Genomic DNA, 27,891 nt, shown 5'->3' with positions numbered 1-27,891 from the left:
ACAATTCTCTTCCCCACTCATTCCCCTTCCCGCCACTCACCACTGCCAGCTCACAGCCACTCCTAGGTGGTATCAGATGTAGTGTATATATACTACTAGTTAAAAAAATATGTATGTATGTATGTTTTTATATTATGTAGGTAAAGCAAAAAACAAATGCATAAGACTTAACCAGTCAATAATCTAACGCAGATTGTGTAAAAGTATTTCAATTAACAACAGTTACACAACACACCTTGTTAATCAATTAATTTTATAATAAATCAAACTACTGCAAAATGCTAATGGTATAGTTTGTATTAGTCATACACTACTTTTATATTATCTGGTGGGGGTGGGGTTGTTTTTTGTGCCTGTGAACATTAGACGGTAATCGTAACAGACAGTTTCTTAACAGTATTAACAATTCAAACTACAGAACTATTGGTAAACTATGGTATATCCACAGAAGAACAGTCTCTTATCATAGTCTTTATGTAGCCAGGTCCCCCTCTGGGTTTTGTTTCCCCCCTCCCTGCACTCACCTCCATGGCGGTCGGGAGGGTTGAGGTCGTCTGAGGGGGTGCGCGGGTGTGCGCAGGTGCGCGCGATGGCAGGAGCCCCAGGTGGCGAGTGGGGTGTGTGCCGGGTGCCGGTTCGACGTCGGGCAGCGATCGCGTCACCGGGGACTCCCGGCAGGTCCTTGCATGCGCAGAAAGCAGTGGCCATTACATGTCGCGCATGCGCATTGATCAAGCACGCGAAGCCACGGCCAATCAGAAAGGGCTCTGGGCAGGGACTACAAGTCCCATCAGCCTTTGGGTCAACAACCTGACATCAGGGAGCCAATAGGGCACAAGGATTTCCCCCAGGGAGGGAACTAGAAGGCTGCAGGGAAGCACGTTGATCCAGTCGGCGTCAGGAGAGGCTAGGGGTAGGTGGTGAGGGTGCAGGGGTCAGTGACCATCTGCATTAGGCCATTAGCCCCCCCACCCCCAGGCCCCAGATAGACCCTGAGGCACCTTTAGTTTGTGGCTGCTCCAGGGACAGGCCCTAGAATAGGGAACCTGCCCCATTAGAGCTGCATAGTAAGCGAGGGATCCAGCAAATGCTGTATATCCAGGAGAGGGGTCTGGGAACAGCCCCCCCCTCAACCAGAAAGACTGCCCCAAGGTGGGATCACCGCAGAGGACAGCCTTCCACGTGGAGACCAAGTCGCGGGAGCAAAAGTCGCCGGATCACGGATCCATTCTGGTTGGAGTGACTGGGTGCTGGAGCGCCCGGCAGGTAACCCTACTACTACAAGTGCACCAACTATAACATTTTCATGCTAGTGGGCCGCGCAACCAGCACATACTTGGGGGTTTGGGTGTGGGAAATTGGACACGGTCTTGGGGCACGGTGGATGGTTGCATCCTGCGTGACACGGTGGCTAGATGTGCTATTAGTGGGGACGGGTTTGTTATATCTTCATGCACCTTACAGTGATAAGATTATATAGTGATAAGTATATGCTCAGTAAAGGTTATTCTTGTTTTATTATACCAATGGTGTGTTATTGGATTGTGTCCTGTGAGGGGCCCCTCCCGCTCTGTCGGGATCTCTCCCAGGTGGAGGCGTTGCACCACGAGTATTGTGAATATATATATATATATCCCAAGCTCCCAGTGCGGAGGCATAGGCTCCTGCGAGCCATACAGGTACATACAGCATTAGTAGCTTCTGTGTTCAGGTTGAAACAGTGCTACAGTACATCTATTTATTTATCCTGGTAATAATTGTATATACAGTTGTGTGAAAAAGAAAGTACACCCTCTTTGAATTCTATGGTTTTACATATCAGGACATAATAACAATCCAGTTATCCAAAACAGTTCCTTAGCAGGTCTTAAAATTAGGTAAATACCGCCTCAGATGAACAACAACACATGACATATTACATCGTGTCATGATTTATTTAACAAAAATAAAGCCAAAATGGAAAAGCTATGTGTGAAAAACTAAGTACACCCTTACTGCTTCCACAGGAATTAAGATGCTAAGTAGCAGACAGGTGCTGCTAATCAAATGCCCTTGATTAATTGATCATCAGCAAGTGGGACCACCTCTATAAAAGCCGAAGTTTTAGCAGTTTGCTGGTCTGGAGCATTCAGGTGTGTGTTAACACAATGCCAAGGAGGAAAGACATCAGCAATGATCTTAGAGAAGCAATTGTTGCTGCCCATCAATCTGGGAAGGGTTTTAAGGCCATTCCAAACAATTTAAAGTCCATCATTCTACAGTGAGAAAGATTATTCAAAAGTGGAAAACATTCAACACAGTTGCCAATCTTCCCAGGAGTGGCAAATTCACCCCAAGGTCAGACCGTGCAATGCACAGAGAAATTGCAAAAAAACTCAAGAGTTACATCTCAGACTATACAGGCCTCAGTTAGCATGTTAAATGTTAAAGTTCATGACAGTACAATTAGAAAAAGACTGAACAAGTATGGTTTGTTTGGAAGGGTTACCAGGAGAAAGCCTCTTCTCTCTAAAAAGAACATGGCAGCACGGCATAGGTTTGCAAAGTTGCATCTGAACAAACCATAAGACTCCTGGAACAATGTCCTTTGGACAGATGAGACCAATGTGGAAATGTTTGTCCATAATGCACAGCGCCACGTTTGGCGAAAACCAAACACAGCATATCAGCATAAACACCTAATACCAACTGTCAAGCACGGTGGTGGAGGGGTGATGATTTTTGATTGTTTTGCAGCCACAGGACCTGGGAACCTTGCAGTCATTGAGTCGACCATGAACTCCTCTGTATACAAAAGTATTCTAGAGTCAAATGTGAGGCCATCTGTCCGACAGCTAAAGCTTGGTCGAAATTGGGTCATGCAACAGGACAATGATCCCAAGCACACCAGCAAATATACAACACAATGGCTGAAAAAGATCAGCATCAAGGTGTTGCAAGGGCCCAGTCAAAGTCCAGACCTCAATCCGATTGAAATGCTGTGGCATGACCTTAAGAGAGCTGTGCATAAACAAATGCCCACAAACCTCAATGAACTGAAGCAACGTTGTAAAGAAGAGTGGGCTAAAATTCCACCACAACGATTTGAGAGACTGATAAAGTCATACAGAAAACGATTACTTCAAGTTATTGCTGCTAAAGGTGGTTCAACAAGCTATTGAATAAGGTATACTTAGTTTTTCACACAATGCTTCTCCGTTTTGGCTTTATTTTTGTTAAATAAATCATGACACGGTGTAATATGTCATGTGTTATTGTTCATCTGAGGTTGTATTTACCTAATTTTAAGACCTGCTAAGGATTGTTATTATGCCCTGATATGTAAAACCATAGAATTCAAAGAGGGTGTACTTTCTTTTTCACACAACTGTATCTAAAAATAGCTATTTTTTGTTGCCAACAGGGGTTCTGCGACCACTATGGGATTCCAGAGAAAGGGTGCCATGCTCTCCAAGTGTAGGGAGAAAGCAGGGTAGTTGCTAGGGAACTGGGCAGTTAATATCAGTCTCTATCTGTCTCTGTCCTTTGTCTTCTGTCACTCTTTCTCTGTCCTGTGTTTTCTCTCGTCATGTTGTAGGGGTGCCTCAGCAACTGAACACTGATTAGGGGTGCCTCGAGACAAAAAAGGTTGGGACCACTGATAGAGAGACAGAGCAAAGTGAGGTGAATAATATGTCACTCTTGTTGCTTTGCTTTCGCACATTGTTCCTCTTGACTTTCTGGTGATGCTGCTGTTGATGCTGGTGGAACTGGAACTGGTTGGCTGGCACACTGAGTGCAAAAATGAAATAGTATATAAGTTTAATCCACCTGAAACTAATTTGACTTTGTTGTTGTTATAATATACTGCTGTAATATACTACATAATGTAGACACAGTACACAATAGAGAAACCACAGAGAAACACAAAGGTAGAAGTTCAGTAACTCAATGTGGACACCGGACAGACTCAAATTATTAGACTCGCATCAGAGGATTCTGCTACAAAAATACGAATCAGACCACTCACTGAGCTCATAAATGAATCCAGTCCAGACTAGACTAACAGTAGCACCTCCCACAGTCACCCGTGCCCATCACCACTGCCATCAGTCACTCCACTAATTGGTATCAGATGTAATATACATACTACTAGTAATCTAACTCAGATGGTGGGAAGTAGTAATTAAATGAACTGTTACACAACTTAACTTGTTACTGTTACTCAATATCTTTTATTATAAATTATACTACTGCTGCTGTGGTACAGTTAGTAGTAGAAGTTCTGTACACTACTGTGATATTATTAACTGGTGGGGTGGAGTCGTGGACTGGCATGTGTAGACTGGACATTGGACGGTGGTGTAATAGTAACAGACAGTTAATCAACAAACTACAGAACTACAGTATAGTTACTAGTAAACTGTAGTACATGACACACACAAGAAATATCTCCTCCTGCTGTATGTATGTATGTATGTATGTGTGTATATATATATATATATATATATATATATATATATATATAAAACCCTGTTCCCCCCTCTCCCCCAATCGCAGATAGGGTCAGTACTGGGAAATCTATACTGTTACATGGAGTAGTGTGGTGCACACCTGCTGGCTTACAGTTGTCCCGAGTCTCCCGCATGATGGTGGGGGATATCAGAACAGGCTTCTGGGGCATAACTGAATCGTACTCACGATGACAGCGCCTCCATCTCGTGCAGACCCCAGGGATGTGGGGTGAAATCCCTGGAAGAGAACTCTTCACTCCTCCTCCCCCCCTGATAGATGTCAGTCTCAGGCAAGGAGGTATACTGAACAACTGGAACACTTTATTCTCACTGTACACTGCACTACATACACAGCAACCACAGGATACTGGAGATTAGGGCCTTCACCCTCAGGATGTCCCTGGACCTTCACTCCCAACCAAAGGCCACCAGTAGCAGTCCCAGCTCTTCCCTTACTCCCTGATAGAGTAAGGGGAACAGTCTCCCACCACTCCCCTAAGGGAGGGCATACAGTAGGCAGAGCCCTGCACAACTGATCAAGGGTAGACTAGCCTCTCTCAAGGTAGAGGCAACTGATTACATTGAGGAAGTACAACCCCTTAAGTACAGATCCAGCAGGAACCAGCCCCTTGCCCCTGATTGGACAAAAGGCCTGGTTACACTGCCTAGTCTGTGACTCACTGAGCTGCAGAGGTGTGGGGAAAAACCATGATTACTCCTGGAAACCTGCCCTCACCAGGGATTACTGCCAGGAGGAGGGCAGACTGATAGCCCAAAACCAGCCAGAGATATAGATATAGAGAGATATATAGATATAGATATACTGTGTGTGAATGTATTTATGTATGTACAGTTGTGTGAAAAAGAAAGTACTCCCTCTTTGAATTCTATGGTTTTACATATCTGGACATAATAACAATCATCTGTTCCTTAGCAGGTCTAAAAAATTAGATAAATACAACCTCAGATGAACAACAACAAATGACATATTACACCGTGTCATGATTTATTTAACAAAAATAAAGCCAAAATGGAGAAGCCATGTGTGAAAAACTAAGTACACCCTTACTGCTTCCATAGGAATTAAGATGCTAAGTAGCAGACTAACATCAGCAATGATCTTAGAGAAGCAATTGTTGCTGCCCATCAATCTGGGAAGGGTTATAAGGCCATTTCCAAACAATTTAAAGTCCATCATTCTATAGTGAGAAAGATTATTCAAAAGTGGAAAACATTCAAGACAATTGCCAATTTTCCCAGGAGTGGACGTCCCAGCAAATTCACCCCAAGGTCAGACCGTGCAATGCTCAGAGAAATTGCAAGAAACCAGAGAGTTACATTTTCAGACTCTACAGGCCTCAGTTAGCATGTTAAATGTTAAAGTTCATGACCGTACAATTAGAAAAAGACTGAACAATTATGATTTGTATGGAATGGTTGCCAGGAGAAAGCCTCTTCTCTCTAAAAAGAACATGGCAGCACGGCTTATGTTTGCAAAGTTGCATCTGAACAAACCACAAGACATCTGGAACAATGTCCTTTGGACAGACGAGACCAAAGTGGAGATGTTTGGCCATAATGCACAGCACCACGTTTGGCGAAAACCAAAAACAGCATATCAGCACAAACACCTCATACCAACTGTCAAGCATGGTGGTGGAGGGGTGATAATTTGGGCTTGTTTTGGAGTCACAGGATCTGGGAACCTTGCAGTCATTGAGTCAACCATGAACTCCTCTGTATACCAAAGTATTCTAGAGTCATATGTGAGGCCATCTGTTCGACAGCTTGGTTGAAATTGGGTCATGCAACAGGACAAAAAGAAAAGTATCAAGGTGTTGCAATGGCCCAGTAAATGTCCAGACATCAACCCGATCAAAATGCTGTCGCTAGACTTTAAGAGAGCTGTGCATAAACAAATGCAAACAAACCTCAATGAACTGAAGCAACATTGTAAAGAAGAGTGGGCCAAAATTCCTCCAGAACAATGTGAGAGACTGATAAAGTCATACAGAAAATGATTACTTCAAGTTATTTCTGCTAAAGGTGGTTCTATAAGCTATTGAATCATAAGGTATACTTAGTTTTTCACACATGGCTTCTCCATTTCGGCTTTATTTTTGTTAAATAAATTATGACATGGTGTAATATGTGATGTGTTGTTCATCTGAGGTTGTATTTACCTAATTTTAAGACCTGCTAAGGAACAGATGGTTGTAATTATGTCCTGATATGTAAAACCATAGAATTCAAAGAGGGTGTACTTTCTTTTTCACACCACTGTATGTATTTAACACGGTTTCCCCCCCCAACCTCACTTAGAGACCAGTGTTGGGGAGTAGGCGTATTGCCAGGTGTGTGTGGTGCTCTATCTATAGGCTTGCAGGAGTTCTGAGTGGTCTGCCAGATGGTAAGGAGACAGGAACAGGACTGTCTCGAACAGGTCTTTGGGTTCTTCTCGGTTGGTGTCAGCGCCTACAGCGTTGATGGAACCCACATCACTGCACAATCATATCCCTCCTGTCCAGGAACTGACTGTAAGGAAGCAGAGTTCTCTCACCCACTCCTTACCTGAGCCAGGGACTGCTCCTGCTCCCCCTTTCTCCTCTCAGCGTTACCCTTTCCGCTGCCGGGCTCCGTGTCAGCCGATGCTCTCACACGCGGCCACCATCTTGACTGGGACGCGCGCGGGACGGTCATACAATGCGTGCGCTCCCGGCCATAATTTATTCACTGCACAGGCAGTTCAGCCACGCCCCCGGCACTCGCTCCAGCCATACTCACACCCCCTGCTTCCCAGCTGATGCCACTTCAACATCTCAGCGTGCACCTATCAGCTCATGCTCCACGGCACACCTTTGCTCCGCCTACCTCTCTGATTAGCTCTCCCACCTTTATTACCTCAGTCCTTCCCTGGAGTCATTGCTCTGCATAGCCTCAGCTTACCTGGTGTGGATTCTCTCTCTGGCTTGTGTTTGTGATTCTTAGGTTTTGACCCGGCTTGGCTTACGACTCCTCTCCTGGCTCTCGACCCCGGCATCCTCATCACTATGTTGTTTCCCTCCGCCCTCGACCTCGGCTTGGCCTTCTACTATCCGGACCTCTCCTCTCCTTGACCCTCGGCATTGGCACCCACTATGAATACTCTCACTCCGGATACGACAGGTACCACTATTCCATACTAAGTCTCCTGGCCTGTCTACGCAAACTACCACACTCCGGACACGCTTCCTCTGCTGCGGGTGCGTGTTACTAATGTCCCGTCTCAGTACAGGGACGGGTCTGGTCTGCGGGCAGCACTACCATGACACTGACACCAGAGGCATCTTTGAACAGACTTTATTGCTGGGCATGCTGCATCAGCTCTTCTTTACAGCACAGCACATTCTCCACTAGCCCCAGACTTTCTAGACAGTGAATTCCCATCAGTAGGGCTCTGATCCTTGTGGTCTCTAGGTACCCCTGTCTTTTGTTGTATACATTTGCCACGCCCAATAGCACTCTTCTTTGACATAGATATATATTCATGATGTGGTGGGTGTAGGAGTTTGAGCTAGCTGGGAATGTGTTAATCAATTCCTGATTGGTAACAGTTGTAATGGAGGTAGGTGGCAGCTCCCCCCAGAGCTCACTCCTCCTCACCTTTTTAACTTGGGAGGTCTTTTCACTTTGCTGCAAGAACAGGACCTATTATGGTTCTTTCCCCTCATACAGAGGTAAAAGGAAGGGTTCACAGTGTAGTGTAGGATCTGCATTATTGGTTATACCTTGACGTTTGGTATGCGGGCTTATAACGCTTTGGGCAAAGGGTTTAACTAAATAACCAAGTAATTATTATTATTGTTGAAGTATTTGAACTTTGTACTTATTACCATATATGTTTTGTCAATTTGATGTAGCATTGGGCACCCCTGTCTCTGTCTTTTGTTGTATACATTTGCCACGCCCAGTAGCACTCTTCTTTGACATAAATATATATTCATGATGTGGTTGGTGTAGGAGTTTGAGCTGGCTGGGAATGTGTGTTAATCAATTTCTGACTGGTAACAGTTGTATGGAGGTAGGTGTCACCTCCCCCCAGAGCTCACTCCTCCTCACCTTTTTAACTTGGGAGGTCTTTTCACTTTGCTGCAAGAACAGGACCTATTATGGTTCTTTCCCCTCATACAGAGGTAAAAGGAAGGGTTCACAGTGTAGTGTAGGACCTGCATTATTGGTTATTGGTTAGGCCAAAGTTCATTGGTTATACCTTAGAGTCTGAAGAAATGCATAGGATACGTGTTACCATTGCAAATTTTAAAGTGCTCACAAACAGTGCCAGTTGGGAGAGTGAAGCTAAACTCCGTTCCGGTACATTGGGACTCTATACCACCAAGGGAACCTGTGCCTTAGAGACGGGAGTTGCCAGAGGAACCTCCAGGGTGTAACACCATCTGCAGAGGAGGTACGTCAATCCGGAGCATCCCCAGTGGAGCACCGGCGCCGCGGCGGCGACACACAGCGGGTCTGGAGCATGAGTTTCACTCATACAATGCCCATATTGTTTGGATTCTTGTGAGTTTTGAATCGTCTTGTCCATGTTTAATTACATTTTATTTACGATAATACACGATGATCGGGCGCTTTTTCTTCTCTCTTTTTCTGTTATATAAATATATATATGTATATATATATATTTTTGGTGAGATATGGAAGAGACTAGAGAGAAAGAGTGACGTCACTCTTTCTGCTGCTTTTGCACAGTGTTCTTCCTATCATGGGTGTGCTGCTGCTGCAGCTCCTGCTGTTGTTGCTGTAGAACTGGCAGGTTCTCTGGGTGCAAAAAGTAAATGTGTATAAGTGTAGCCCTCCTTGAAATTAATTAACACAGTATTGTTATTATTATTATTACTTTTAATATACTGCTATATAATATAGTAGACAATAGACACAGACACCAGAGCCCTGGTCCTAGCAGAAAGAGGGGACACAGACAGAGAGAGGTCAGTCCAGTCACATTAAATGTTACTACTAGTTTTATTAAGTAAGCATAATCTCTATCCAGTGACAAAAAAAAGCTAATGGTCCTTTTTGAGACTGATCTGCGAAAATCCACGGCTAACAATTAACTGGCCAATTTGCGGCAAATACAAATCTCGGCCAAAAATTCACCCATTTCTACTAATAAATTCTGTGTATATGTGTATGCATTGTTAGCATACTGTCCAACTTTCTTATTATCAGAAAATCCTCCAAATGCATTCCTCTCAAGTTTTTCTGCTACATGCTTTCACATATTGCTTTGTATTGTTGAGAGTATTCTGTGAATGCATTTGAAGGAAGGTTTGTGTTTATGTTAGGGGGTCTTTGTATGTGAGTTCATCAGGTGTTTTCCGGCTTTTTGTCTCTACTTTTTCTTGGGGTCATGAATACTTTACTAATGAATCATTTACTAATCCCTGCATTCAAAACGGCAATCTACTAAATGAAATGCTGTAATTTGGCATAATTGTCTTCCAAAATATCAACTAAAAGAAAGGCAGGAAGCTGTAACAAAAGAAAAACTGATTTATTCACTGGTTGTTCCTTGGCTTTCAAATTATCGCCAGGCTATTTTAGTAAGTATCCTATATACTTGGTAGATGTTTAAAAAGTCATTATTCACTTTTCTAAAATACTGTACACCCTGGGAGAATGTTGCAGAACCAACACAATATAATTACACCAAAAAGTACTTTCATGAACCAACAAAATCTAATTATTGTAAAAAGTGATTAATATATGACTAAATAAATAAGAAAAGGGATATTACATGCCTATTTCTCAAACTGGCCATTTTATTTAAAGTGATCCTTTCTGAAGCGGACCTTTCCAAGGCATTTTGTTTTTTGTAGCTATGTAGTCAGTAATCCTGCAATCTTTCATTCTTTTACAGGATTAGGCTATGCTGACAGTGCCGGCGACGGCGGTGGTGACGTCAGGCTGCGGTCGCTGGAAAAATCAAATTGAGATGACTTCCAGCGATCACGACCAAGCCGTTGCTCCGACACGTCATCGATTCGCTCTTACTATAAGCGCACGTGACGGTGGCAATGCATTTGTTATGATGCAACGTCGCATCGCTGTCGCCAGCACTATAAGTGCAGCCTTAGACTTGGGGGGATTCTTTGAAGCTAAACCACTTTATTTTTAGCTATACAGGCACCAGACCTGGCTCTTGGAATACTTACCAGTAACGATATTGGTGTTCTCGTTGGGCATTTATATTAACCGTCCAGTTGGAAGCCGCAACAGCTGAAGTTGTGGTTCCCGCGGAATTTGGCAGCCATAGTGAACTATGCTCTGAAAGAGGATGAACACTGTTTACTACACCGTAAGTACCATGGGAACTGAGCTAAAAATAATTTGGTTTAGCTGCGGAAGACCCCCTGGTTTGAAAAAAAAAAAAAAACTAGGTGAAAAAAAACTGAGCAGACGGGATTGCTGCTTTAATTCTATTTCTTATATATGCCCATATTTTGTACTTGATTTGACATTTCTAACATATACTGTACTGTATTGCTGTCAGAATATAATGAAAGGAAATTGCATTTACTACCTATTTTTTCAGTTTGTGTACATTCATTCAACTGAATTGAGTTTGGAAGAATATTACCTTTAAATATAGCAGACAATTGGATCTTTTCAAAACTTGCTCTATAGCTCAGCCTTGGTCTCTAAAATCTTGGAAGTTATGCCTGCAGCATTGTGTGCTAAATGACATATGAGCCTTTAACAAGCCAAAAAGAAAAGCATTAATGTAAATTATATGATAGCTGTCATTGTGCTTTCTACAATTAGACTTTTGTGCCTAAATTGGCCAAGTCTCTAAAGTTACCATAAAATATTAAACAAATGCTAAAAGATTATAGACAATCTTACATGGCTGTTTATACATTAATGTAGACCCCGTATATGTAGCTAAGTGGACCGTGAACGATAGTTTAATCAATCTCACCTGTTGTAGTGTAATCTTTTAAATCAAAGTCACAAACTGAAGTTAATACCTCACAGGCCTTATACTGAGATGAAATGCTTACCCAAGGTGTCAGTGTCTGTGTGTTGTCTGTTTCATTTGAGGATTAAAGCTTCTTACATCTCTAATTGCAGGGATATGACAGCATCAAATTAAAAATAGCATTGATGCTGTTTATAACCTTGTGTATGGAAGAAGAGTTTGCCTTGAATGTGGCTTGGTCTTTAACACAAGATTCATCCATGTATTTTGTTATACTGTTTATACAGTATATTATTTAAGTGCAAAAATAATTATCAATAGTGGCGCTCTAATTATAATTAAACAAACTGTGTTAATACAGTGCTAACATATTCAAATATAAAATATATAATATAATATATAGTGATACAAACAAATTCCTTGAATGCTGCTGTGACCCAGTGAAGGATTACTCTCTCAATCCCAGGTAGAGTTGAAGGAATAGTGTTCGTTGGGAAGCGCAAACATGTGGAATCAAGAGATAAAAATCTAATAGTGCAATAATGTTATATAACAAATGTGGATGTCTTCTCAGGGTCTATGAAGTGCATACTCACAAAAGTGAGGATAGATCAATGTGCGTAACGGTATCTTTAAGTGATGACTCGCCGGCTGCTGAGGAATTGTGTGTCAGCTTCAGCGGAGATGTATAAGTTGGTACTTTTAGTGATTAAGCAAAGAACCAAACATAGTGCAGACTGTAGAAAATTGTATTAAAAAGGTAAGTATATTACAATACACTCACATGGTTAAAGATGATTAAAAGCATTTAGATCACACAATCAATCTCGGCTGCAGCTAGAATGAACTTTCTGCTTCCCCTCTGCTTGGCGTGAGTCTCACGGCTGCGTTTCAGCAAATCCGGATATGACGGCAGCGGAATCTGGGGGTTCCGGTCTGCGGTGTGGATCCTCTGTCAGGGTCACTCTACGCGTTTCACCTTTCTTGGTTTCATCAGGAGTGACATGTTTAGCGTCATGTACATAGCACTTTACAGCAGTAATACACGTGATAATTATATGAATACCAAATAATACAAATAATACATAATGGGAAGAAGTGCTTTCAGACAGAAAAGTGACTTTTGGGAAAAGGAGTCCCTGCCCCGAAGAGCTTACAATCTAATTGGTAAGTAGGAGGAACATACAGAGAGTGAGTAGGAAAGGTAGTGCGCTGGGAGAGACCATAGGAGGAGGTTAAAGAGATAAGATCGCAGGTGAAGTGACATTTGAATTATTAATAGATATGTTGAAGTCTCCTGGGATGACAGTAGGTGTATCAGAAGAGAGGAAGTGATGAAGCCAGTTGTCAAGAAATCGAGATAGATGTCCAGGTGGATGATCAATGACAGCAACACGGAAGGAAAGGGGGGGGGGAATAAATGGACAGTTTGGACTTCGAAGGATGAGAAGAAGAGAGGAGGGAAAGGGGGTATGACATGAAAGTAGTATGGCAACTCCTCCACCCTGTCTATTTCCTAGTCTAGAGATGTTGCTAAGAGAGAAACCACCATAGGGGTGTGCAGCAGGAGAAACAGTGTGTGAGGGGGTGAGACAAGTTTCTCTAATGGCTGTAAGGTTGAGAGAGTTGGGTCTAGGATATAGTGGGCACGTGTGATGGAGCGCATGGTGTCGCATGGGCCTGTTGCCTGTGCGATCTGTGGACATAGCTCTCTTGCAACGGGGATGCGTGGCCATGACATCACAAGGCTAATTCGCCCTCATTGGCTGAACCACAAACGTGACCCGGCCGTCGCGTGCAAAAACAAATGCCTACATCTCCTGAAAACGCTGCCACGCTATCGTGCTTCATTGCACGCGCAGTCACGCACTCTATGGCCTGCCTCATAAAGGTGTGGCCTGTTTTTGCGCCATGCACGCACTCACTGCGTTGTTGTGGCTGTTGTGGAAAGATACATCTTAATTTCCAGTGTGATTTAGTCACATGTAAGTGTGTTTTTAATATTCCTTTATGGTATAATTTTTAATTATTTTGTATTATGTATCTGGGATGAGGAACTGAGTCTACTTGCTGGAGGACTTTTTTTCTTTTTTACAAGCTGTTTCTGGAGGGACTGGATTTATCTCCTTGCACTCTAGCAGTGGGACTTTAAGTACACTAAACATATGTTTATATTTATTTGTTCGTAATTGTTTTTATTGTTGTAGATTACCTTGTACCTTGGTTTGTTGGTTGGTGCAATTTTTTCTTTTCTTGTCCAAACAAAAACATTTGCAATAACCCAGCAAGCTCCCGAACCCCAAAACCCACCCTCACATCATATATACAGCACATACATTAGTGTCAAAAAGCAGTTCTACTGAGCGTAGCAAAATGTACAAACAAAAACAGAAAGGCCCAGCGCAACATACAAAGTGACACAACATATATAACAATAATTCCGTGCATTTTATTACAGAGTTTGTTACAGCAGTCAATAATCTATTTCTAGTTTCTATGAAGCAGGGTTGAAGTCAGAGAACGTTTTAGAAAACAATCACAACAGTGATAATTTTAAGACATTTAAAAACAAATTTACTTTTTTTTTTGTCTTAAGTGAATAACTTGGTTTATTTCAGTGGGTTTCCATGAAGGAATATGAGGAGTGCTACAGAGTACATAACAATGTTAAGTCTATAGATAGAAGTCTGTGACATCACACAGCTCTTGTGGTGTACAGGTACAAATCTTACTAGCATATGAAAGGGCCTGGGTTCAATTCCTGTATGTTATGGTATAATTTATAAATTATAAAAAAAATTTAAATAATAAATTATAAATGATTATTTTATTTTAATTATATTGTATAATTTATAAATAAATAATAAAGAATAATAAATAATTATTATATATTAAGTAATAAGTAATAATTATTTATTAATAACTATGTATTAATAATTATTTATTAAGTATTAGTACGTATTAATAATTAATTATTTATTAATAATTATTTATTAGTAATATTAAATATTATTAACAATTAATAATAATTTATTATTAATAATTATTACTAATTATGTGTTAAATATATTATGATTAATTAGTATGATTAATAGTATTGATAATAATTAATAATTGTTAATAATAATTAATAATCATACTAATTAATCATAATATAATTAATAATAATAATATTAATAAATAATTAATAATAATTCAAGACCCCTCAAAGGCCGGGCCGCTCACCAGATCTCTCAATGCATGGGCCTTATTACCCTCCTTGATCACCAACAGGTGAAAGCCCACCTGTATCTCACCCTGTTGTTACGGAGCACCGCCATCATTGGCTGGAAGGATCTTCTTTTGGCCAGTGTTGCCGGGGATAAGTCTTGATAGACTTGCAGTGAGATATTCTCAAATGCTATATCGCTGGTTCCTCTTGCTGCAGTTTAGAAAGCCTCTTTGATTCTGAAGAAGTGGAACTGAACGATTACATCTCGGGGAGGCTCTGTAGGTCCCGGTCGTGGTCTAAGGGCCCTGTGACATCTGTCAAGCTGGAAGGACGCCTCCTCGCGTTCCGGCAGCATAGATGTCAGCCATTTTGAATCAAACAGCTCTGGTTCCAATTGTCTCTGGAATGCCCCTTAGTCTCAGATTATTCCCTCTCTCTCAGTTCTTGATATCTTCTTGTTCAACCTCCAGGTCTGAGAGCAGAGGGTATCTGAGGCTTTTGCCATTTCTTCTTCGGCTCTGATTGTTTAATCCAGGCATTTTTCCAAAATGTCCGTTCTTTCGTCAAGATTCGCAACCTCCTTCTTCACTTCTCTGAGTTCATTCTGAGGAGCATTTTCAGGCTCCCGTATAGATCCAAGATGTTCTCCTTCGTGGACAGCATCTCGCAGATCTCCTCGGGTATCGCCTGCGGTTCCTACTCAGAGTCTGAGCCTCCTGGGCAATTGCGAGTCTCGGGGCCACTCCACGCGGGACTCCCCTAGGTTTTTTTAAATACTTTCCCAGATCACCGATGGGGTTTTTATTATGTGCCGGCTGCTTAAGAGCCATCCTTAAAGATTCAGGCCTAATTTCTTGTTGGTTTAGAAACTTTTTAGTGAACGTTTACCTTCTGTTTATTACATTACAGTCCCAGTCCCTGAGGCTGCGGAGCTCCAAATCTACTGTATCCAGCAATTCACCTCAGGACCCGCTCATGCGCTCCGGCAGTATTAATTTTAAAGGATTCTGCAGTTCATAAAAGGTTGTTGTGTATATTACATATTTTTTTTGATAGGGTTAAATACTTAGTTATATGTATTAAAAAGCAATAGGAATAGACAGATAAATTCTTTGAGGCGATAATATTCTTCAGTGCTTCAATCTATCTTGAATCATTCATACTTTTTTGTTTAAAGAACAGTAGTGATTAACTACAGTATATGTGTAAAATAATATTCATTATAATGCTTATTTTATATAATAACACTTTACAATCACATTAAATCAGTCATCTCTGGTCAGCACAGCATGACTGACAGACGGAGGATAGAATCGATTGTTATCACCCACAGTCGTCAGTGATTTGAAGAAGATACTTAAAACAGGATACATCTGCTATGCTACTAAACTTTCCCAAATAGCAAAATAAGTTTGGCAACATCAGATTTAGGGAGTAATTCAATATGCACCGAAGCGGCCAATTGCACCGCTACTGTTACTAGTTTTAAATACCTGGGCATATGGTTTGACTCCCACTTAACATTCGGGATGCACATTGATACCCTGACAACCAAGACCTATGTCAAACTAGGGGTACTTTACGGGAACAAATCCTCCCTAAGTCTCCTGGTCAGAAAACGTATTGCACAGCAGATGCTAATGCCAATTATTGACTATGGAGACATAGTATATGGCTCGGCACCTCAAACACACCTTAGCAAACTTAACACCCTCTACAACTCAATTTGTCGTTTTGTTCTCCAATGCAACTATAACACACATCACTGCGAAATGCTCAAAGAACTAGATTGATCATCACTCGAGTCTAGGCGCAAAGTTCACCTTTCCTGTCTTGCCTTCAAATTCTTTATGGGCAAGCTACCCAGCTACCTGAACAAGCTCCTCACCCCTACCACATGCAGCACCTATCACCTGAGATCAGACTCCAAAAGACTGTTCATGGTCCCAAGGCTCAACAAAGTATCCGGACGCTCCTCCTTCTCTTACCGTGCACCCCAAAACTGGAACAACCTACCAGAGACACTCACATCCACCACCAGTCTAAGTTCTTTCAAATCTAAGGCTGTCACACATTTTAATCTGGTCTGTAACTGTTTCATACGCCCATAATATAAATTATCTTTAACTGTGCATGCAATGTCTTGTATATAATGTATACCCTGCTCATTATGTAACTGTATTTGTAAACATGTATTATTTGTCTTAACTCTGTGCTCAGGACATACTTGAAAACGAGAGGTAACTCTCAATGTATTACTTCCTGGTAAAATATTTTATAAATAAATAATTGTATGAAAACTCTCTTTGACTTTTGATCAACTGCATCAGAGCATATTGAATATTAATATTGTATCAGATTAATGTGTTGGTGGCGTAGTGCTGTGGTGCGCAAAATTTTCAGTTCGCACCCCCTAGTCTGCGCTCCTCCCCATGCCTGCGCCCCACCCCCCCTCTTTACCTGCTCCGGGCTTCGGCGCCGTAATTTGACATCAAGACGTCATGTGACGCCGTGTTGCCATGGCAATGCATTGCCATTTGACACCGCGTTGTCATTGAAGGTGTCGCTGAAGAGCTGGCTGAGAGCAGGTGTAGCCCTGGTTCCTAGCGAACACAGACCACTACCATATGCTGTATAACCTGTAGGCGCACAGGGAGAGCCTGGGATACGTTTATTACTTATAACTTGGTGCAGCGCCTCCACCTGCGACAGCTTCCGCCCGAGGGGAAGTGGGTCTTCGCAGGAACTTATGTACATTAATACACACACAGCAATATACCGTTATCAATATGCTTTACTTGCAGCAACCATAAACTTCATCAACAGGTGTACCTCCCTAGAGGAGACACTACTCTCGCGTCCTTCTGAACGCTCACTCTCCCCTCCCCTTCACTGGGTGATCCCACCCCGTGTCCAGTTCCCTCTTGGAATACGTTCCCCACCCTCTTATGAGACAGTGAATGTATAGGTATGTGACTGCGCAGCCACTGTGTCCTGAGTGAATGATGGTACCGTTGGTGCATTTGACGTTTACCTTCCGGGCACTCCAGTACCCGGTTCTGCAACTATCTTCACAAAGGACCGGCGTGGGCGTAGATGACGTCACCGGTAGGTATCCGGGGTGATCCCACACAGACACGCTGCCACTTGGTAGCGGGGCCTGTTCCCAGACCTCCCGCTGACTTATTACTGTCCCGGTAGCGATCGGTTAACAATAAAGGAAGCCGGAACCTGTCTATGGCCAGTCCCTAGTTCAGCTTCATACTACTGGGGCTCAGGGCCTAACTGGGCCAAGGGCATACGGCCTAGGTAGGGGGCGGACTGCCTCCGTACACCGGAGCTCCTTCTCCTTCCTCCTACCGCTCGCTCTGAGCCAATGTGCGCGCCACCACTTCCTTTTTCTCCCTAACTCGTACCTAATTGGTCCTCGCACATCACGGGGCCCCGCAGGGCTGCGCGGACCCATAGTCCCCTAACTCTCCACCTATCCGAGCTCTCCTCCTTCGCGGGCTTGGGCACATAGTCTGCGCATGCGCAACCTTCTGCCAGACCAGTTCTGCGCCGGCGCCAACCTAGCATGGCGGCTCCCTCAACGCGGAACCTCTGTTATTGGAGCGTTCCCTAGGTGCAGCATCTCCCACCCCACAACAACAATTGGTGGAAAAGGGATCCCGGCTACATCCTCTCCCCTGTGGATTCCAACGTCTCCGCTTGGACAACACCTCTAACTGGTACAACGTTTATATAATGAAAATGCATAACATATAACATTCTCTTCTTCTAAATCAGATTGTACATTTCGCTAAACATCACAATCACTGATTTCACTCGATTGCGAGCCCATTGCTGAGCTTCATAGTGGGGTGCCCCAAACTGATCGTATACCATCCTCATGGGAGGTTGACCGTTCCTTTGACTCCGCCTTAACTGTTGCTCGATCACTCCCTGGGGGGAGTGACTGTCTTGGTCTTGAATCTCTAGTTCTTCCCTTGAGGGGGTCACAGTATGTAAATTATCATGACTTGGTACAAAGCATGGGCTCAGCGGGTCAAGTAACGAGTTTTCCGAAGCCACCCCATGGGGCGATTGCTCCCTGCGCCCTTTACCCGTAGCTCCGCAGGGAGGTTCTCTCTGTGGAGGGCCCCTTTGAGAGGTTCCCTCTTGGGGGTCTTCCTGCAAGACTGAGTTTTCGGGCTCGTTGTCTTCCAATGTCACCTCCCCATCCAACGAGGATGCAGGCCACTCTAAATCCTCCTCCTCCAATCGGGTAATAGGGAGCAAATGATTTCGGTGCCATGTCTTCACCCGACCCTCCGAGTCCTTAATGCGGTAGACTGGGAGGCCGGGCATTTGTGAGGCTACCTCGTACACTATATCTGCGTACATGAAAAAAGTTGGTAAAAGGCATGTAGTGTGTATCACACTGTTTACCACTCGGCAGCTGTTAGCTGTAGATTCAGGTGCTTGCTTCCCTCTGCTGCTGCAGCTCAGTTGATTCTGGGGCAGGACGTCAGTCTTTTCACTCCCAAGGGGATTTCCCTTCATGCAGCCAGGTTCAGCAGCTGGTACTGGGGCTCGGTGAAATCGCTCCTGCTTCCTGGCCGATATGAAGCTGCTCCTGTACCTCGGCAGGTGTATCCTCTGCACAGAGGTTAAAACGCAGCTTGCTGGGGTGCCCTCAGCGTGCCACGATGCAGCAGTGGTGGATTCAATAGGGAAGTTTGAACAGTCTTACAAAGTCTCTCACAAGTGTCCAAAACAGCACACAGGATGAAATAAAAACAGGACAGGCCAATACATAGACAAAGGCCAATGTAAGCAGATATAAGGCAATAGAATGTTACATCCAACTAGTTTCGTAGAATTAACTACTTCTTCAGGGAAGTGAGCCACCCCTGCGTTTACAGCTGCAGACGCCATTATCCCCAACACGGTTATGTGGCACTTATTATTTAATGTTTAATTATCTCACTGTGGGAGTTGTGGTTTAATTTTTTATAAATTTTTTATCACTAAATTGATGGTATAGTCACTGCACTGTATATATTTATACATTGAAACTTTATAGGTAGTTAGGTAGTAGCGCACAGTTTTGTTTTTTGTGTTTACTACCTCGTACACTGCCTCCCTCCATCGGTCAACCAATTTATGTTTTCCCGGTACTCCCAGGTTACGGAGGAGCACAGCATTGCCTGGTTTAATGTCTCTGTGTTTTACTTTATGATCGTACCGCCATTTATTCCCGGCGTTCAGCTTTTCGGTAGATTTCTCGGCTTGCAGATAGGCCTGTTGCAGATTCTCTTGCAATCGCTGTACATAGCGGAAATGAGTATTATTTTGCACCCCATCGGTGGAGACTCTCAACCGTATATCCACAGGCAGTCGAGCTTCTCGGCCAAACATGAGAAAGTATGGAGAGAACCCCGTGGACTCGTGTCGCGTGCAATTGTAGGCATGCACTAGTGTTTCCACATGACGACTCCATTCAGTCTTTTCTACCCCTGTTAGCATGCCTAACATGTCCAGTAACGTGCGGTTGAACCGTTCCAGCAGGGCATCCCCTTCGAGGTGGTAGGGAGTAGTTCGGGCTTTAGCGATATGCAAGATCTTCAGCAGTTCTTTTATCAAGTTGCTTTCAAAGTCTCTTCCTTGGTCGGAATGGAGGCGTTGAGGAAGCCCATAATGCATAAAGTACTTTTCCCAGAGCACCTTGGCCCCCGTGATGGCTTTTTGATCTTTTGTCGGGAAGGCCTGGGCGTATCTAGTGTAATGATCCGTGATGACCAGCACATTGCCTATGCCACGGCTATCGGGTTCAATGCATAGGAAGTCCATACACACTAAATCCATAGGTCCGGTGCTTTTTAAGTGGCCCATTGGGCTGGCCCTGGTGGGCAAGGTTTTCCTCTGAATACACCGCACACACCTTTGACAGTGATGCTCTACTGCTTCTCTCATTTTTGGCCAGAAAAACCGATCTCTCACTAGTCCGAAAGTCTTGTCAACCCCCAAATGACCATGTTCATCATGTAGAGCCCTCAGTACCAGGTACTGTAATCTTTTTGGCAATACTAATTGTCTCCTATTCGGGTGGTTATGGTACTCTACAACTCTGTATAGCAAATTGTCTCGAATTTCAAATTTGTCGTCTTCCCACATCAGTATACCTCCTACATCTCCCGGAGCCTGTCTGAGGAGGGCCGGGCGATTTTGCCGGATAGCATAGCGAATGGCCCCCCCGACCGGGTCTTGTTCCTGGTAGCGTACCATATCTTTCCAGGCTATGATCTTTACATTCAATAAAGAGAGAAAAAAGACCGCTCATCCATCAAATAATGTCTATTATTTTTATCATTTAAGCAGGTGCTCGGAGGGGTAGAGAATGTCTGTATATTGACAGTGTTGATCAAGAGATCAAAAAGATAACCCCGTAGCTCCCGGCACTCTATGCTATGTACTCGTTGCTACTGACATCAGTGGTCTAGCAGGCATAAATACCCATTTGAACAAATATATAGGGGACTAATAGTCCTTATGCCGAGAAGTCCAAAAGAAAAAAAGTTTTAATGTTAATTGCTTATTTAAAAAACATATAAATACACCATTCAAACACTTTTTAAAAAAAAACCCGTGTCAGAGGTGGCTAATAGGATTGGAGGTAGTTCTGTCAACTATCTGACGTAGATAGGAACTCTCACTCAACCTTCTCACCGAATTTCCAGGCTATAGCTGTGGCTAGCGTCAGGCTTTCATACAATAAAGATAGAGGTTGTGATTCTGTTATCATATATCTACTATATATCCTTATTTACAGTAGTATATAGCAACCTCCGTATTGTGACAATTTTTCTGAATATAACACCAGCTGGGTCTGTGTATAGAGTGTAGATAGCTCACTCTACGCAGGCTGTGTTAATGTATGCAGCATGTGTAGTCAAAGTCCCGCCGCCTTCACATGCACCTTGGCGGTTTGGCTGCTCAAGAAATGAAAAGCGGCTAAATCAGCCTCTATTGAGCCAAAAAAATCACAGTTCCATGGGTGTATTCGTCTCAATACAAGCCTATCTTCAGTTACAGCTAGCCACCGAGTGTCGCCACCTCTGATGACGTCAGCGCGTGACGTCAGTTCCCGACGGCCGTTTCGCGTAATCTTACGCTTCTTCATAGCCTGCATAGAGTGAGCTATCTACACTCTATAAACAGACCCAGCTGGTGTTATATTCAGAAAAATTGTCACAATACGGAGGTTGCTATATACTACTGTAAATAAGGATATATAGTAGATATATGATAACAGAATCACAACCTCTATCTTTATTGTATGAAAGCCTGATGCTAGCCACAGATATAGCCTGGAAATTCGGTGAGAAGGTTGAGTGAGAGTTCCTATCTACGTCAGATAGTTGACAGAACTACCTCCAATCCTATTAGCCACCTCTGACACGGGGTTTTTAAAAAAAAGTGTTTGAATGGTGTATTTATATGTTTTTTAAATAAGCAATTAACATTAAAACTTTTTTTCTTTTGGACTTCTCGGCATAAGGACTATTAGTCCCCTATATATTTGTTCAAATGGGTATTTATGCCTGCTAGACCACTGATGTCAGTAGCAACGAGTACATAGCATAGAGTGCCGGGAGCTACGGGGTTATCTTTTTGATCTCTTGATCAACACTGTCAATATACAGGCTATGATCTTGTCTGGAGTAACGTGCATACCACTGGGGTCCCGATAGGCCTCCGGAATAGCGTTGGATGAGCATCCCAGAGAGTCAGCCACCCTTAATTCCGAGAACGCCACTTGATCATTGACTATGGCCGCAGTACAACATACACTGGCGACACACTTTATTTGAGCTCGGCTAGTCCCACGAATTCGGGTATACCCGGGTGTATTGAGGTTTGTGACTGTTTTCTGCCCGAGTGCATTGAGGTATTTTCTAGCAAGGGATTGAAGCATTTTATTCCCGCTGGCTGCAATACTGCACAGTATATATATATATATATATATATATACTGCATTACAATTCATGAATTTATGCCATCTGGTAGACACGCGAAGCATTGCAGCCTATTAAATCCTAATCATTATCATTTAACAGATCAGCCGCCCGTCAGCCAGGCATGAACCCAGGCTGGGAAGGCAAACGCAACGGGGTTTGTCAGAGGTGAGGAGCGGCGCATTCCAGGTATCTGCCAGGTACATACTGGGTATTTGCTCGAATAAAGTGTGTCGGTGCAGTAGTGCCCTTATTCCGGGTCCCGGAATTTCTTCCCATTGGTCTTCGTCAGGGGTAATGTCCAGCCCCGGTCGCCTAGACAGGGCGTCCGCTCTAATGTTCAAAGGCCCTGGCTTATATTTCAGGGTGAAGTTATAATTGAACAGGGCAGCCAGCCAGCGATGTCCGGCCGCGTCCAGTTTGGCTGAAGTCATGATATAAGTGAGTGGATTGTTGTCGGTCCGCACCTCGAACGACACACCGTACAAGTAATCACGAAGTTTGTCGACAATGGCCCACTTGAGGGCCAAGAACTCGAGTTTGTGCACAGGGTAGTTCTGTTCACTGACGGTAAGACTGCGGCTGATATACAGTAAGCTACGGGTCGTAGTACCTCGGGATATTTTTGATGTAACACCGCCCCTAGTCCGCTCAGGCTAGCATCCACGTGTAATATATACGATTGCTCAGGGTTTGCATAGGCCAACACGGGGGCTGCTGTCAGACTCTGTTTCAGGTCTGGGAAGGCTTGTTCGCACTCTATCGTCCATTTGTCCCCGAAGGGTTGTCAAGCCGGAGTAGCTTTCCTGCCTGTGTCTTCCGGATATATTTTGAGGAGGCCGTTGAGGGCTTTGGCCCGTCGGGAATACCCCTCCACAAACCTGCGATAGTATCCGCAGAACCCCAGGAATGAACGCAACTCCCCTACGTTGTCAGGTCGGGGCCAATTGACGACGGCTTCTATTTTGGCTGGGTCCGTGGCAATTCCCTCAGCGGACACTATATGTCCTACGTAAGTCACCGATGTCCGGCAGAAACGACATTTATCTAAGGAGAGTTTGAGACCTTCTTGAGCTAATCGGTCGAGTACTTTCAGGAGTCGAGCCTCATGTTCTTCCAGGGTTTTCCCGAAGACTATGATGTCATCCAAATACACGAGGCATTCTCGGGGATTCAAGTCACCTAAAGTCTTCTCCATTAGCCGCTGGAAGGTGGCGGGAGCACCACAGATGCCTTGGGGCATACGGGTGAATTGGTAGAACCCCAGTGGGCAAATGAACGCCGTTTTCTCTTGGTCCTCATGACTCATAGGTACTTGGTAGCCGGACCGGAGGTCCAGTACACTGAACCATTTACTTCCATGTAGAGCGTCCAAGATTTCTTCTATGCGGGGGAGATTATACTGGTCTGGTACTGTTCGGTTGTTAAGGGTCCGGTAGTCTACACATAACCTCACAGTCCCATTCTTCTTTCGCACTACTACTATGGGGGAGGCGTAAGGGCTTCGTGATTCCGTGATGATCCCGGCTTCTTCCATACTCATGGAGGGCCGCTCGTACATCTTCTACATCTCTCGGAGAGAGGCGACGGGAACGTTCCCTGAAAGGCTTGGTATCAGTCATCCGAATGGTGTGTTGGGCATTGCGGCTACACCCCACATCCATTTCCCCTGTAGAGAATACTGATCGTCTTTCTTCCAGCTGCACCTGTAACCGTTCCTTCCAGCTGTCAGACAGCCCAGACGAGCCAAAGTCGAAGTCTAACGGTGATCCGCGAATGTTTCCACTCGGGTAGCTTTTACTTGTACGGCGTCATCCACCGAGCTGACGGGGTAAATTCTCCCTATCCTCTGTCCCGCGTCGATGGCCATGGGGAATGGCGAAAGATTCTGTACCATCACATAAATTCGACGGGGAATGGCGGTCGGCCAATCCCGGAATTCCGGTACTAGCCGATATCCTCGGCGGACGTCTTCTTCTGGGGTGCTTTCTAGAGAAAAGAGCTGTTCCTCGCCTACTCGTTCTGTGTAAGCACACCAGGCGGGTAGCCTCTGCGTCTCTCCTGGTAGAAGTCTGGTCAGACCCCCCTGGCCGCAGAACAACAGTCCGTAGTCCTCCGAGTGTGGTGGAGGGGAATCTGGATCCACCTGGACAAGCTGTAGCTGTAGGCTGGACATGGGCAGTTCCTTAGTTTCGTGTAAGTAGGCCCGGATGACGGATTGTACAATGTCCGCGTTCGTGCCGAGGATGATGGGATACTCAGGGGGCTCTTTGGGTTCTGGACACACCAAGGCGTCCACCTTCATGGAGTGAGACTTCCCAGTGTTGAGCTGTTGTATCTCCAGGGACACGGTCACTATGCCATCAATGGGGTAGTCGTCATTGCTTAGGCCTCTTACTTTGATATGCCCTGCCGACTACAGAGGCCGCTTCTTGAGGTGTTGATCATAGAACCCTCGATATATGATGGTTACTTGAGATCCCGTGTCCAGTAGAGCGGAAGAGTAGATTCCGTCCACTAGCACCCGGATCAGTGGTATCGGTCCCACGTGGCTACCCTCATCCTCGGGTTCGTCGCCACTTTGGGTCGGGACAGGGGCTTCTGGGCTGGCCGCATAAACACCGCATATCATGGCCTGCGGCGTGAACTTCTTGGGTGACAGGCTCCGGTGGCGAGACTCCCCCATCCGACAATCGTAGGAGATATGTCCCTTTTTCCCACATTTGTAGCAGGACATATTTCGGGGTGGGGTACGGCGGTCATACGGAGGCGAGGTTCGTCCGGCGTATTTTGGCTTTTCCGGGCCGGGTTTATCCGGCAGATCCTCCTTCTTCTCAGCACACCCTTTGGGTTTAGTGCTGCTGGCGGCTTTAGCCTTCTGTGGGGAGTAAAGCGTGAGATGCGTTTCGTGCTCTTTGACTTGCTGTAAGAGTTTGATAAACGAGGGGGGGGGTCCCCAAGTGAGGTTATCGCGAATCATGTTTGCAATAGGGTGAGTAGGACTGGACCCCCGTAGGTATTGTTTGCGGAGGTATTCGTCCATCTGCGAGGCGGTCACATATTTATGATGCAGCAGGGGCCCTAGGGAGATTTGCACACGGTGGATATAGGCAGACAAATCTTCTCCCTCCTTTTGATTTATGGCGTAGTATTTGGCCACAAGGCCCATCATCCTCGGTCGCGCTATAGGCCTCGACGAGGAACTCGAGCATCATACGAGCGCTCAGGTCAGGATACTGTTCTCGGTGAATGCTGATCAAAGTGGACGCCGGGGGTCTCAAGCACTCCATGAGCTGTTGGCGCTTCACTTCGTCGGTACAAGACAATTCTTCCATCACTCCCTTAGTGTGCTCCTTCCAAGGGTCTATCCCATCGTCTCCTGTGGGCACAGGTAGAGTCCCCGAGAAGGCCTTTAGCTTCCGGTAGCTTTGGGAATGTGTGGCTAGGGTAAGTGCTTCTACTAACGGTGGTAAGCTGAAGGGGGTGGTTAACTGGTCTATCTTATCATTGAGTTTCTGCAGCATGTCACTACGCACCCCCGCTTCTTCAGATGCGCTAGACCCAGGATAGCTACATTCGGACTGACAGCTACCCACCTCGCTCGCGGGTTAGTGCGCAAAGGGGAGCGTAGGGTCGTTGTCACCTAGTTCCCCCACAGGGGGGTCCCGAAGTGGATAGACCAAGGGGCTGCCGCTGGATGGAGAGTTTGGAAGCGGCAGATATTGAGGGGCTGCAGGCTCGAGGACTACTAGGTCTCGCCGACAATCTACTGGCAAGGTGTTCCACTTAGCGTCTTGGTCTATGAGCACATCTACCAGGCGGGCTTTGCAAAACCCGGTAGTTGTCGTAGGGTCGTTTGCAATGTCTCTAAAGGTAGGGCCATGGGTACTCGGGTCACAGCCACTGCGCGGCGGGTGGGCGTGCGCATTTGCCGCGCCCAGTCACGTTTTTCCTGACGTGAGGGAAGGCCCATGTTGGCAGTAAATTTTGGCACGAGGGGCAGCAGCGCCTCCAAATGTAGCCCTGGTTCCTAGCGAACACAGACCACTACCATATGCTGTATAACCTGTAGGCGCACAGGGCCTGAGCCTCTGCCACAGAGAGCCTGGGATACATTTATTACTTATAACTTGGTGCAGCGCCTCCACCTGTGACAGCTTCCGCCCGAGGGGAAGTGGGTCTTCTCAGGAACTTATGTACATTAATACACACACAGCAATATACCTTAATAAATATGCTTTACTTGCAGCAACCTTAAACTTCATTAACAGGTGTCCCTCCCTAGAGGAGACACTACTCTCGCGTCCTTCCGAACGCTCCCCTCCCCTTCACCGGGTGAGCCTACCCCATGTCCAGTTCCCTCTTGGAATACGTTCCCCACCCTCTTATGAGACAGTGAATGTATAGGTATGTGACTGCGCAGCCACTGTGTCCTGAGTGAATGATGGTACCGTTGGTGCACTTGACGTTTACCTTCCGGGCACTCCAGTACCCGGTTCTGCAACTATCTTCACAAAGGATCGGTGTGGGCGTAGATGACGTCACCGGTAGGTATCCGGGGTGATCCCACCTAGACATGCTGCCACTTGGTAGCGGGGCCTGTTCCCAGACCTCCCGCTGACTTATTACTGTCCCGGTAGCGATCGGTTAACCTGTCTATGGCCAGTCCCTAGTTCAGCTTCACACTACTGGGGCTCAGGGCCTAACTGGGCTAGGGGCATACGGCCTAGGTAGGAGGCGGACTGCCTCCCTACACCGGACCTCCTTCTCCTTCCTCCTACCGCTCGCTCTGAGCCAACGTGCGCGCCACCACTTCCTTTTCCTCCCTACCTCATGCCTGATTGGTCCTCGCGCGTCAAGGGGCCCCGCGGGGCTGCTGGGACCTGTAGTCCCCTAACTCCCCGCCTATCCGAGCTCTCCTCCTTCGCGGGCTTGGGCACATAGTCTGCGCATGCGCAACCTCCTGCCAGACCAGTTCTGCGCCGGCGCCAACCTAACATGGCGGCTCCCTCAACGCGGAACCTCCGTTATTGGAGCATTCCCTAGGTGCAGCATCTCCCACCCCACAACAACAATTGGTGGAAAAGGGATCCCGGCTACACAGGTAAGGCTGCGGTCCCAGTAACTACTACAGCGCACACCTCGGCGTGCACTGTGCAATCAAGCCCCACCCTCCCAGTCAGGCCGGTCCCATTTCCTACCTTGTCCCGC

General features: G+C 45.2%; 2 long non-coding RNA genes across 3 annotated transcripts in view; one reads left to right on the top strand and one right to left on the bottom strand.

Moving 5' to 3' along the window:
• LOC142494529 (uncharacterized) overlaps window positions 1–27,891 on the top strand; it is a 384,192-nt gene that overhangs the window by 14,991 nt on the left and 341,310 nt on the right. The window lies entirely within an intron of this gene.
• On the bottom strand, window positions 7,844–11,626 carry LOC142494528 (uncharacterized). Of its 2 annotated transcripts, none has more exons than XR_012801510.1 (3): window positions 11,552–11,626; window positions 10,703–10,814; window positions 7,844–9,305 (listed from the first exon to the last, which is right to left on the bottom strand). It is a non-coding gene; the product is annotated as an uncharacterized LOC142494528 (long non-coding RNA). The 2 variants fall into 2 exon arrangements; XR_012801511.1 differs by lacking the exon at window positions 11,552–11,626 and adding an exon at window positions 11,470–11,549.

Source organism: Ascaphus truei, chromosome 5, assembly GCF_040206685.1.
Source record: "Ascaphus truei isolate aAscTru1 chromosome 5, aAscTru1.hap1, whole genome shotgun sequence".
Classification (NCBI taxonomy): domain Eukaryota; kingdom Metazoa; phylum Chordata; class Amphibia; order Anura; family Ascaphidae; genus Ascaphus; species Ascaphus truei.
This window is presented reverse-complemented; position numbering and strand designations above follow the sequence as displayed.